At 47.6% G+C, this 12301-nt stretch overlaps 1 protein-coding gene across 8 annotated transcripts in view; it reads left to right on the forward strand.

Moving 5' to 3' along the window:
- LOC135203593 (prolyl 3-hydroxylase OGFOD1-like) overlaps positions 1-12301 on the forward strand; it is a 286279-nt gene that overhangs the window by 133006 nt on the left and 140972 nt on the right. The window lies entirely within an intron of this gene.

Below are 12301 nucleotides of genomic sequence, written 5' to 3' on the forward strand. Positions count from 1 at the left end.
ATCATCAAACATATCAAATTGCAGCCCTCTAGCCTCAGTAGTTTTTATTTTATTTAAGGTTAAGGGTAGGCATGGATCGTGCGTCCGCCACAACCAAGTCCAATTCCGGAGGCATCACAGACACATCTTCACTTGACTGCTTCTGGAGAGCAAGCTGAGCAACTGAGCACTGCCCAGTCATCCTGAGAGTTTCATACTGCAGCACATCGAGAGGCTTGTAATGATGTCAACTGAAGACAGTTCTGAGGGCTTCTACATCATTATCCGCTGTACAGAAAAGTCGTTTGTGCCATAAAAACCTTGGAGCATTTTTACATGTTTTATTTTGTGCTCTATTGAGAAGAAACTGACTGTTTTGGGGTTTGGTGTGGTTATGCCTAATCAGTGTAAGACCTAGAATTTTCATATCTTTTACAAGAAATTTTTGTTAAAATTACTGCATACAAATACAGTAATTTGTTGGCATTCTGTTGTATGTAATCATCAGAGTAATATTATACATGGAGCATTAGAATTTTACTAATAACAAAGGGATACGGGATATCAAAGATTGTTCATTGTTTAGTCTTTTTGATAGCCTATTCAGTTTGGAGACAATAGAGTGTGCCTGTCTTTTTCTCTACTACAAAAATATGAACTGTCATATATAAGTGTTGTACAGTAAATAAAGTAACTTGGGAGTTTTGGCGGTAGTATTGAGATTAAGGGTCTCAAGTTTAATCTTGGACTTTTTGTACAAGGGTCATATAACTTGTAAGTCCTTCCTATTCTATCTCTTACACTTAAAATTTAGTTAATCCACAAAATAATGTAGTGAATTCATGAAATAAATAATGTTTTTGTGAGTTTTATCCTAATTTTTTGTAAGAATTGTGAACAGTAATCATTTGTATTTATTATATTTATCCATTTTCTTTCAAGTGGTTGTCTTAGATTGTGATGCAAATGACTATGTTCATTTAAACTACTGTAATGTTACTTCTCTGCATGCATGTCTTGATGTTTCCTTCTCAGCAAAGGTTATCCTGTTTCTTTTTTTTTTTTGAACTGAAAGAGACACATGTATAAAATGCATCTTGTTCTGCAGTTAGTATAAATTACTAATATGTTTTATGAAGGATTGGAGTTATCCAGAGGAGATCCACATCAAGCTTGCAGTCTTTGGACAGGTTTTGTTGATCTTTTCCCATAAACTAAAGGCATTTCAAACAGAAAGCTCTTTGAAGAGCCACTGGAACCCATCCTATGGATGCAGTGTTATATCAGTAATACATTGTGAAATGAGACATCTCTTGTATGTGCAAAACCTGTAATCAGCTGGACTCTTTGTTATTTGCTCCAGAGCAGTTTTACATCCTACTACTAATGAACATTCTGGTGACAAGGCTTGATTACATAAGGAGATGAGAAAGGAATTTTTGCTTTGGCAGCAATTCAGTGGCCACTATTACATTTACCAGGACTAGGAATGCTATGTATAGATTATATTCCTGACATGTAATGTAATAGGAATTGCCACCAGCACTCTTTTCATTGATCAGCCCCCTGCCTCCCCCCCACCCATAGGCATGTTACTCTTATTTTTAGTAATGCTAATAATCCTTTTTAAATTATATTACATCCCTTGAGGTTGCTAACCTTTGGAACAAATTTTTGAAGCTTTGGTATTTGGTTAATGTCTTATTGTTATTGCTGATTTTGTTTCAAGTACAGATATTAGGATTACCATCATCGAACATGCTTAATTTATATTAATATTAGTTAGGCTATAATTATAACCAATAGAAAATTTCTTGAAAGTAATTTATGTTTTGAAACCTTCAGTATTTTGTAAAATCATACTGATTCAAGGCACTGTATATTTTCAATTATGTAACATACCCACTTATTCTTCTTCTTCCCAGCTTTGACCCAGTTTTATATGGGGTCGCCGTTGTGAATGAGTCGTCTCCATTGATTTCTGTCCTGTGTATCGTTCTCATTAATACCTTTTAATATCAATTCTTCCCCTACATAATCACGCCATCTCTTTCTTGGTCTTCCTTTCTGCCTTCTACCCCGTACTTCCATTTCCATCGTATGTCTTCTAACATGATGTTCCTCTCTTCGTAACAGGTGTCCATACCATCGAAGCCTTCCCTCCTATATTTTCTTCGATATACCTTTGTCGATCCTCTTAAATACTCATTTCTAATCCTATCTTCCCTTGTTACTCCCGACATCCATCTTAACATTCTCATTTGTGCTACATCCATCTTCTTCTCCTCTGTTTTCTTCATACTTGCTGTTTCTGTTCTATATAACATTACTGGTCTGACCACCATCCTGAAACTTTCCCTTCAATTTCAGAGGGACCTTCTTGTCACAGAGGACCCCTGATGCAGACCTCCTGTTATTCCATCCTGCCTTAATTCGATGTCTAACCTCTTGGTCCATGCTTCTACTGTCCTCTAATACGGACCTTAAGTACTTGAACTGCTTTACTCTCTTTATTTCTTCCCCACCCAATCTTATGCTATTTCCACCATCCTCAGTAATACTGGAACACATATTTGTTCCAACACATTATACAAACCATCGATCCTTTACATAAGGAATTACTATTCAGCGCCACCTAGACCGGTCGTAAGATTTACTAACAAGGTAGTTTGGCAGTAACTGCTTGTCCGATGGTCGGGAGTCCCGCCCGATCAGAGGCAAACATACCACTTTGCTTTCGACCACCGTCGGGTGAAGACGTGCGCTCGCCTCTCTGCCCGCCTCTGTCGTGAGATTGTTTCAAGCCTACTTACTTTTCAACCTGTTTATTAGAATACTAGTGTGAAGTGACTGTAAGTACTTTTATTATTATTTTTTTATTATTTGTGGAATTGCATCGCTGCATTGAAGCGCCTCAGTGGTATGGTATTAGCATTCCACCTCGGTGGTCGCAGGTTCAGTTCTCGGCCATTCCATTGAGGAGTGAGAGATGTGTATTTCTGGTGATAGAAGTTCACTCTCGATGTGGTTCGGAAGTCACATAAAGCCGTTGGTCCCGTTGCTGAATAACCACTGGTTCCATGCAACGTAAAAGCACCATACAAACAAACAATCACTGGATTGAACATGCAGTCCCACGAATCGGAGAAGCCTTCGGGCCCCCCATCCGACCAGAGAGTGCGCCCTGGAGTGGGAGGCTATAAGTGTGGGGCTTTCAGGTCCAGCGATGTCGTGGGCCCTCATCCATTGTGTACTAGGTGCCGAGGACATAAATGCTCTGTCCTTAACCTGTGATATTTGTGTCTCTTGGTCGGAGGAGCAGTGGGAGCTGTACGAGAAAAGGAAGAAGCCACGTAGGGCCGCCAAGGTGTTGTCGGAAAGCTCTCCTTCAACACCTCTGGTGACTGATACATCACCTTCTTTTCTCCCTCCTCGTCAGCTCCGGGCACTCTGAGTATTCAGGGGCTCATCCATCATCTTGCTGTAGCCCTGTTCACTCACAGGGTGGAGACGAGGACGACTACAACTGTGTCGACACCAGGTTATGCAGCTCCGCCTCACCTGGTATACCCAGCACGTGACCACTGTCACCCCCTTGGCTGCGGTACAAGCTCCGTTGCCATATGTGCCCCGGAGGGAGCTGGTTCCACCTCCACCTGGTTTTGCTGTCCTTGCTCCTCCCCCTGACTTCGAGTGCCCGAAGAGCTTGCCCTTAGATTGCCCCCCTGTTGCCATCACCATACCTGCTGCCTCTGTTCCTGCCCGTGGAAGTGCTGCCGCTCCCGCAGGTCCTTCCGGCCAGGTGGAGTTGGGCCCCGTTGCCACCGCAAACGGCCCAGCTCCAGCCTGGATGGGAGACCTGTCTGCTTTCCGGAGGAAGTTGGCGAAGAAGTCCAAGAAGAAGAGGAAGGTGTCATCGTCTTCTTTGTCTTCATCTTCGTCGTCATCTTCTGCCGCCTCTTCCCCTTCAACTTCCAAGGCCCCCCCAGCCGAGGAAGAAGAAGGTGGCCTTGCCCCCCCAAGAAGTCTCACACAGAAACTTCTAAGGGTCTGTCTCGCTCTGGCAGGACAAGTGGGTCTTCCGCTGGTCTTCCCTTTCAAGCCCGTCTCTCCTTCCTCAGGAAAGAAGATGGGGACCGTGGAGATGCCAGCCACCGCTGGTACCTCCACTCCCGACTCCAGAGGTTCCACCTCCGGACTGGGAACCGTCTTGGCTGCTCGCTCACGAGCATCACCGAGTGTACGGTCACCTACCGGTGATCATGCAGCCAGGAACCAGATGACTGAGTACGCTCACCGTCAGGATCCAGTCATGGAGCGGAAGGATGGTAAGAGTCGCTCAGGTGACTCTCGCCAGACCGGCGATCGCTCACGCAGCGATCGTCCAGTTCCGAGGGTTGACGTGACGGTCCCAGCAGACCGTTCATGTGTCGAGGCTGGGAAGAGGTCCCCCCGGTCACCAGGAACAGTCTCGGCTGCTTCTGGGACCGTGGCGCATCATGAGGAAGGTGCTCACTCTCACCACGTTAGCGGACGCTGTCTGTCACCCGACCGTCACTCCCACCGGGACCGGACGGCTCACACAGCTGGTAGTAGCTCCCCTGATGCACGAGACCGACACTACCGTCCTCGGTCCAGCATTTCTCCGCAGGGAGACTGCTGGTCCAGACCTGCAGCTTGATCACCACTGCTGGTTGGCAATTGCCTGCAGTCCTCCCAGCCTACTGGCTCTACTGGTAGTCAGGGTAGGAGCGTCAGGTCTTCCTCACCTGTCCCTTTAACTTCCTCGGGCTACACCAGGAGGAGTGAGGCGAACATGAGTGACCGTGAGGAGTGTGCTCCTTACGGTCCGGCCAAGAGAACCTACGAGCCTGATTCGGTCCTAGGACCAAACAGATCGTACGCTCAAGTGGTTGGAGGAGGTCACGAGGGGTCTAGCGAGGTTCTTCCTCCTGAAGGAAGAGTGTCTCGGGAGGTGATCAGCCCCGAGATATAAAGGTCCTTTGCAGAGGTCATTGCACTGATTCGTCAGTACAATGACCTCAGGGAAGGATCGGTGGTTGCTCCCTCTGACCCTCCATCGAGGTTGGAGTCGTTCTGGGGTCCTAAGAAGGAACACAGAGCGACGGTGGGACTATACCCTAGTCTTCCTTGGCCGACGGTGTGTTGGGCCAAGTGAACGCCCTTGTCTCCAGACAAGAGGCCTCACTCAGAGCCAGCAGATCAGACATGCTGCTTCCCCCTCCTCTGCCTCGTCAGCGGCGCTTCTACGTGCCTTCGGTAGACCCGTTGCCGACCAAGCAGGTTGACCCGGAGCTAGCTCGTCTGACTGCGGGAGTGCCTTTCATCACCTGCTGTCTGAGAACCTCTGGTTCTTGCAACAAGAGGCATCGGCCCTGGAATCCACTGCCATGGCAGCTTTCCAGGCCATCTAGCTGGATCTGTGGTCCCTCATGATATCCAGAGTCGCAGCCTCCTCGGGAGCTATCGTTCCTGAGGAGGACTCGGCGTTCGGGAGACTCTGCCAGTCTGGAGGTAGACCCATCTCTTACCTCACTCACCAGACAGCCAACTTTGTGGGCCAACCTGGTTTTGAGGAGACGGGATGCAGTCCTGACTCACGTAACCAGAGCAGCCGGTCAAGGGTTGACGTTGGGTTTACGCAACGGACTGTTGTTTGGTTCCTCCTCTCTCTTCCCCAGAGAGATGGTGGACGCTGCAGTGGAAAAGCGGAGAGCTGAGGACAGCAACCGCTTAGTACACTAGGCAGTTACGAAGACTTCTGGGCAGTCTTGTTCAACTGCGGCTAAGCCTCAGAGCTTAGCTAGCGCTTCCTCTGCTCCCAAGATATCAGCACAGTCGAGGGTAGCGTGAGGAAAGACCCAGCCTTCCTCTTTCGCTTCGAGAAGTGAGCATCAGCCCTCCTCTCAAGCCTCCTCCTCTCGCGGGAAAGGGGCTAAGGGAAGGGGTAGAGAGGGAAACGCTAGGGATGGCGTTCCCCCTCAACTGCTGCCGGAAGGGAGGGTTGACTGGTGCGCCATTGGGCAACTTGGCAGTGCTATGGAGCCGAGACCTGGGTTGTGGATGTCCTTCGGGAGGGATACCTACTGACTGCCCTTCGAGTCGAGGCCACCCCTCACCTCACACCCGGTCCACCTTCAGACGTACGTCCCCGGTTCTACCAGGGACGTAGCACTGACACAAGAAGTAAAGACCATGCTGAGCAAAGGAGCTGTGGAGATCATGCGAGATCAGTCACCGGGGTTCTTCAACTGACTTGTTCTGGTGGAGAAGTCTACAGGGGGCTGGAGGCTGGTGATAGATCTCTCTCCCTTGAACCGTTTTGTTCGCCAGACTCGGTTCACGTTGGAAACAGCACGCTCAGTGCTCAACTCCATCAGGGAGATCGATTTCCTGCTTTCGGTGGAGCTGAAGGATGCGCATTTTCCGTGTACTAATTCAGGGCACTTTGTTTCGGCCTCAACCGCCCCACAGGTGTTCACACGAGTATTCACTCTGGTGACGGCTTGGGCCCATTCAGTCAGGATACATCTGATGAGGTATCTCGATGATTGGCTGGTCCTGGCGAGCTCCTGCTTGCAGTTGCTACAGGACAGAGATCGACTCATCGACTTATGCCGCGATCTGGGGATCATGGTAAATGTCGAGAAGTCAGATATCGAACCCAAGCAGAGGATAAAGTACCTGGGCATGCTGATCGATACAGTAGCAGCACGAGTCTTCCCCGCAAACTCGCGGATCAGCAGGTTCAGGAAGGCAGCCAGACGATTCCTGTCAGGACAGGAACAGTCAGCTCAACAGTGGCAAGTCGTGATCGGTCACCTGTCATCACTAGAGAAGTTAGTCCCTCATGGGCGTCTTCACCTACGGTCTCTTCAATGGAAACTAATGGAGTGCTGGTCACAGGCACGAGATCCACAGTCCTTCCTGGTTCCTTTCACGGAGAAAGTAAGGGAGGACCTGTCCTGGTGGCTAGATGGCAGGAACCTCTTAATAGGAGTGCCCCTGCGCACTCCCCTTCCGGAGATGCTTCTGTTCTCAGACGCATCGACCGAGGGTTGGGGCGCTCACCTGGAAGAGTTGCTGGTTGCAGGAGTGTGGAACCATCACGACAGGCACCTTCACATCAACTTCCTGGAACTCAAGGCTGCGTTTCTCACACTCCAGGAGTTCCTGGAACGACTGATGGGGACACTCAGTGGTACTGATGAGCGACAACACCACGGTAGTGGCATACGTCAACAAACCGGGCCTAGTGTCCCTCCCGTTGCAGTAGTTGATAATGCAGGTGCACAAGTGGGCCGTAGCTCACTCTGTAGAGTTGTCAGCCAGATGCATTCCAGGCAAGAGGAATGTAGTGGCAGACAAGCTCAGCCGCCAGAATCAGGTGATTGGGACCAAATGGTCTCTTCACCCAGATGTGGCGGAGAGGCTCTTCAACCTGTGGGGGCATCCAGTAGTCGATCTGTTCGCCACCCGGCACAACAAAAAACTTCAGGTTTTCTTCTCAGTTGTGCCAGACCCATGGGCAGCTGCAACACCCGTGGGACAACCTCGTAGTCTACGCCTTTCCCCCATTCTGGTCACCAGAAATTTTTGGATGATTCTGGACCTGCTGGCTCTTCTCTCGAAGGCACCACGAGAGATTCCCCATGGCACAACCTGCTGTGTCAAACGCATGTAGAACGGTACCAGCAGGCAGTACATTCCCTGCGTCTTCAGGGCTGGCGGTTATCCACCATCTCTTGTGAGTGAGAGGCCATCTTCTGTGGTTGGTGTTGTAGACAGGGTCTATCTCCACTCAGAGCCACTCTTCAGCAGGTAGTGGATTTCCTCATCTTTCTTCGCCGAGAGAAGCTCCTCTCTGTCTCTGCAGTCAAAGGATACAGAGGCGCCCTGGCCCTAGTCCTTAAGCTGCGAGGATTTGATATTTCCTCCATGGAAACATCTCTCCTAATGAGGAGCTTTGAGAGGTCTTGCCCACCCAGGGAACTCAGGCCCTGGGGGTGGGATGTGACTCTTGTCTCAAGGAGTATCTGACCCTCAAGACCTTCTTTCTGCTGACCCTGGCATCAGCGAAGAGAGTAGCAGAACTTCACGGTTTTTCCTTCGATGCCAGATTGAGTCCTTCATGGTCCCCTCCCTAGAAGACCGGTAATGATACGGAAGAGATGCTGCTTTGTCCTGTGAGGGTGCTACGGCACTATCTGAAGAAAACTTGACACCTCAGGACTGAGTGTCGATGCCTCTTTGTTAGCACCGGGGTGACCAAGAAAGAAGTGCCCAAGAACACTGTTTCTTTCTGGCTTCGTGAGGTAATCGGGAAAGCGTACGACCCCGAGAGGAGTGCAGACACCAATACCTTTCATCCGAGAGCCCAAGAAGTTAGAAGCATTGGTCAAACCCTTGCATTCCGCAAGAACTTGTACGTCGCACAGGTGCTGAAGGCAGGGGTGTGGTCCAATCAGACCACCACCTCCTTCTACCTTCGGGATATTACCTATAGGTCCTTGGACACTTTTTCCTTAGGACCCGTGGTGGCTGCTCAACAAGTTGTGTAGCTTACCCAGCTCCTTTACAGGACAAGGTAGCATCTCGTCCTTGTGACATCGCATGAATGGAGAATGAATGAGTGTGTGACTGGCTCCTCTTCCTTCTCTTTTCTTCCCTCTCCCTGCGGGCAGAGGGTAGCAGTCGTCACATTGCTGGACAGGATGACGATGCAGGTAAGCTACGTAACCAAGCTCCATTCTATCCCTTTCATTAAGGATAGAAGCGTTTATCCGTCCCTTCCCTAGCAAGGGGGGGAAGCGGACAGCAGTAAGAAACAAACCCAATACTTTATATTTGGCTTCTTACTTAGGACATAAGTTCTTGCTTGCTATTCATAAGAGGTACACTTGCCTCCCTCTTATGAATTGGTCCAGAGGTCTGGCCACTGATCCTGCAGTTCTCACTCAGATCAGTTGGACAGAGGCTAGGTCCCCCCCCCCCCCCCCCCCTTTTGCTCTTACGAAGGAGCCTATGTTGGGGGGCCACATGGTCACCCAGTTATTACATAGCTTTAATTTCCATTTATAGTATGTAATAACTGGGCAAGTATAATTAAAACTGTTTTATTATAAAAAGGTCATTTTTATGCATTCAACTTACCTGTCAGATATATACTTAGCTATAGACTCTGTCGTCCCCGATAGAAATTCGAATTTTGCGGCACACGCTACAGGTAGGTCAGGTGATCTACCGCCCCGTCGCTGGGTGGTGGGAATAGGAACCATTCCCGTTTTCTAAGACAGATTTTCTCTATCGGCCGGAATGTAAACATACGTTTGCAGTTCCTCCTGATTTGGATTTTCGTGTTTCATCGCCATCGATCTTCTGGGCTATCTTTTGCAGGGAAGTACTGGGTCTTTGGTTCGGCATACGTTTATTAACTGTTTTAACGAATTTGGCTTCGAAAATTTCGAAGAATACATTACGTGTAACTGACACTTACATAGTTTGCAAGAAGGGAAATATTAATATTTATTCAATAATGGGTAATAAAAGTTAAAATTGATTGAGGATAACTTCCTTATCGAGGAAGTCAGAAAAACATAGAACTATTTACGCTTCCTTTAGAAGTTTTATAGCTCTCGTACTAACGAGCAGTTAGAGCATTAACAGTACTAGTAGTGTTGTATCCTCATCACTTCTTACTTTACAGAACTACAAATTCATATTGCAATTTTCCAAAAGCGAGCTATTAGAAGGTAAGAAGTGAATTAGTGTTTCCCCATTGCAATGGAGGGTGCGTCTTATCGGCTTCATCTCGCTCCCAGGCCTAGACCTCTTCCAAGTTCACAGGCCCAGAGGAGAAGGAATGTTGAAAGCCTTACGGAGGTTATGGAGAATCCCCACCGATCAGGCGTCCCCTCGGCAGTGTCTGTAGAACGTCCCAGACTACCAGGGATAGCCATTGGAAAGGCATCCTAAAAAGTGTTTCCCCCTTATGGTTAAACCTCCTTACCCTCGGCGGATGAGGAGAAGGAAGATTCATCAACGAAGATTCTTATGAATATACAAGATAATCTCGTTTATGTTATGAATAAAGAAAGAGGAAAATTGGATGGTTATAGTATCATTACTAAAGCATAGCTTCATCTAGGCACCAGGTGCAAGTCAAGAGCCAGGTGCCTGCTTAGACGTCTACCATGATGAAAGATCCTCCCAAAAGCGCATGAAGGAATGCCATGGGGAAGGCACATAGCCAAAGGCCATACCACGTTGAATACCGCTTCTCTTCCGATCAACGAAGTTCAGTAACGTGGGGTCTGGTCAGTACGTGGATAGGTGCCACAGGATAGAGCGGTGACGTCACAGTCTCTCAATGATAGAATTCCTTCGCCTTTACAGTAAGTGAGGTCTAAGGAACAATAACCTATGAAAGGGATTAATCTCCTTCTGATCTTCTCGAATTGGAAGAAGTTTAGAAGACGAGGCTCCAATGAAGAAATACTTTCGAATTATAAAATTCTTACAGTATCCAGGATTTCCAGCTTCTTTGTGTTGGAAGATGGATCAGTTTTTCCTGACGGGGGCGCAAACTGTCGCCCGTGTCAGGATGTGTCTGGATCTGTGGGAAGTTTCTCTGGAAGAGAACCCAAGAACATACTTCTCGTGAAAGAGACTCTAGTGGTCGCATAAGCGACTTCGTCTCTATCACATTGGTTTGATTTGGAGAGAAGTTTTTTTTGTAGGATCAGCCTTCACCTGCCAGGTACTCAAGATGTCGCACAGGCGAACGTAACCCTTGTCAGGATGAAGCTGGTTCTACTTTAAACCCTTTACCTTATGAAGAGAGGCGCTCTCCTCGGGTAACTCACTCTTTTCCCAACATTATGGGACAAGAGATGGAAGATATCAGACTAGGAAGTCAATGAGGGTGCAGGTCTTTCAGCTTACAAGACCTTAGCAACCCTTTTATTGCAAGAATTCGGAGAGTCTCTTGAGTTCTGCCACCCCTCCTTCTCCTAGTTCGTTACTTTTAAGAGGATTATAAGTCATCCTCTTCTGTATATATGCAGCAAACCGATTTTCAGAATGAGAACTTTGCAATTGTTTGGAATTGGACAAGACTTGTATGAGCTCGCATTATTTGATTAGAGGCTTTTTCAAGTAATAGAAGCATACATTACAGCATTATGTCCATGGATAGGAAGCTTGAATGATTCTCTTCGATCCTTATTTCTCATTAGGATCTCCTTCGTCTAGTACCAATTCGTTTTATTGACGAAAAGAACGAAGTTAGGAGATTTTACATTCTCTCGGCCTCGGCGAGGAAAGAATGTAGTAGAGAATTCACCTTAAGACTACGGTATGATCATGTCATATACCGAAGTTGACTCTTTGGTTGACAACTGAATTCCTAGTATCCTTACAAAAGTTTTCCTAGTTTAATTCTGTTTACCGCGATGTAAGAGAATTATAGAGGATTCTTTATGGCAGAAGTTATCTCAGGCTTTCGGGAAGCATATGTAGAAAGCATAATCGTATTAAAGAACGAAGATTGCTCAGGATAAGTTCGATAAGTCTGTTGGGAATCATTTTCTTCGTGGCAGAAGTTGTTTCCCTGATCTCAGGCTTTCGAGAAGCATGTTTAGAAAGCATAATCGTATTAAAGAACGAAGATTGCTCAGGATAAGTTTGATAAGTCTTTTGGGAATCATTCTCTTCGTGAGAGAAATTGTTTCCCTGAATGGACTATATATTGTCCATAAAAGTTTTTCCTACTGAGAACGGAATAAACATAGAAGGCTCAATGCGCCAGAAGAGCCAGAAGCGCCAGCCTGGCGCAAATGCGCCAGAAGAGCCAGCCTGGCGCAATGCCCCAGAAGCGCCAGCCTGGCGCAAATGCCCCAGAAGCGCAGCCTGGCGCAATGCGCCAGAAGCGCCACCCTGGCGCAATGAGCCAGAAGCGCCACCCTGGCGCAATGAGCCAGAAGCGCCAGCCTGGCGCAATTGGCGCTAGAAGCGCCATCCAAGATAAGTTCTCGTTTTAGCGAGTTATTAACCTTAGAGTTCACTAGCCTCTTCGACAGAGGCGTAGTAACGGCAAGTTTCGTTCCTGATTTCATTCCCCTTCTAATCGAAAATGGGTTCGATCCCAAGGAACTATGAAATTATTTATTTTAAGCATTTAGGCCAATGCCACAGCTCTCTCATATCACAAAGAGAATCAAGAATCTCTTTTTTCGCCCGGGTTCGCGTTGACAAAAGAGAACCTGTTTGGAAATCAGACACGGAACGTAACGATTCTTAA

The sequence above is a fragment of the Macrobrachium nipponense genome, chromosome 36, assembly GCF_015104395.2.
Source record: "Macrobrachium nipponense isolate FS-2020 chromosome 36, ASM1510439v2, whole genome shotgun sequence".
NCBI lineage: Eukaryota > Metazoa > Arthropoda > Malacostraca > Decapoda > Palaemonidae > Macrobrachium > Macrobrachium nipponense.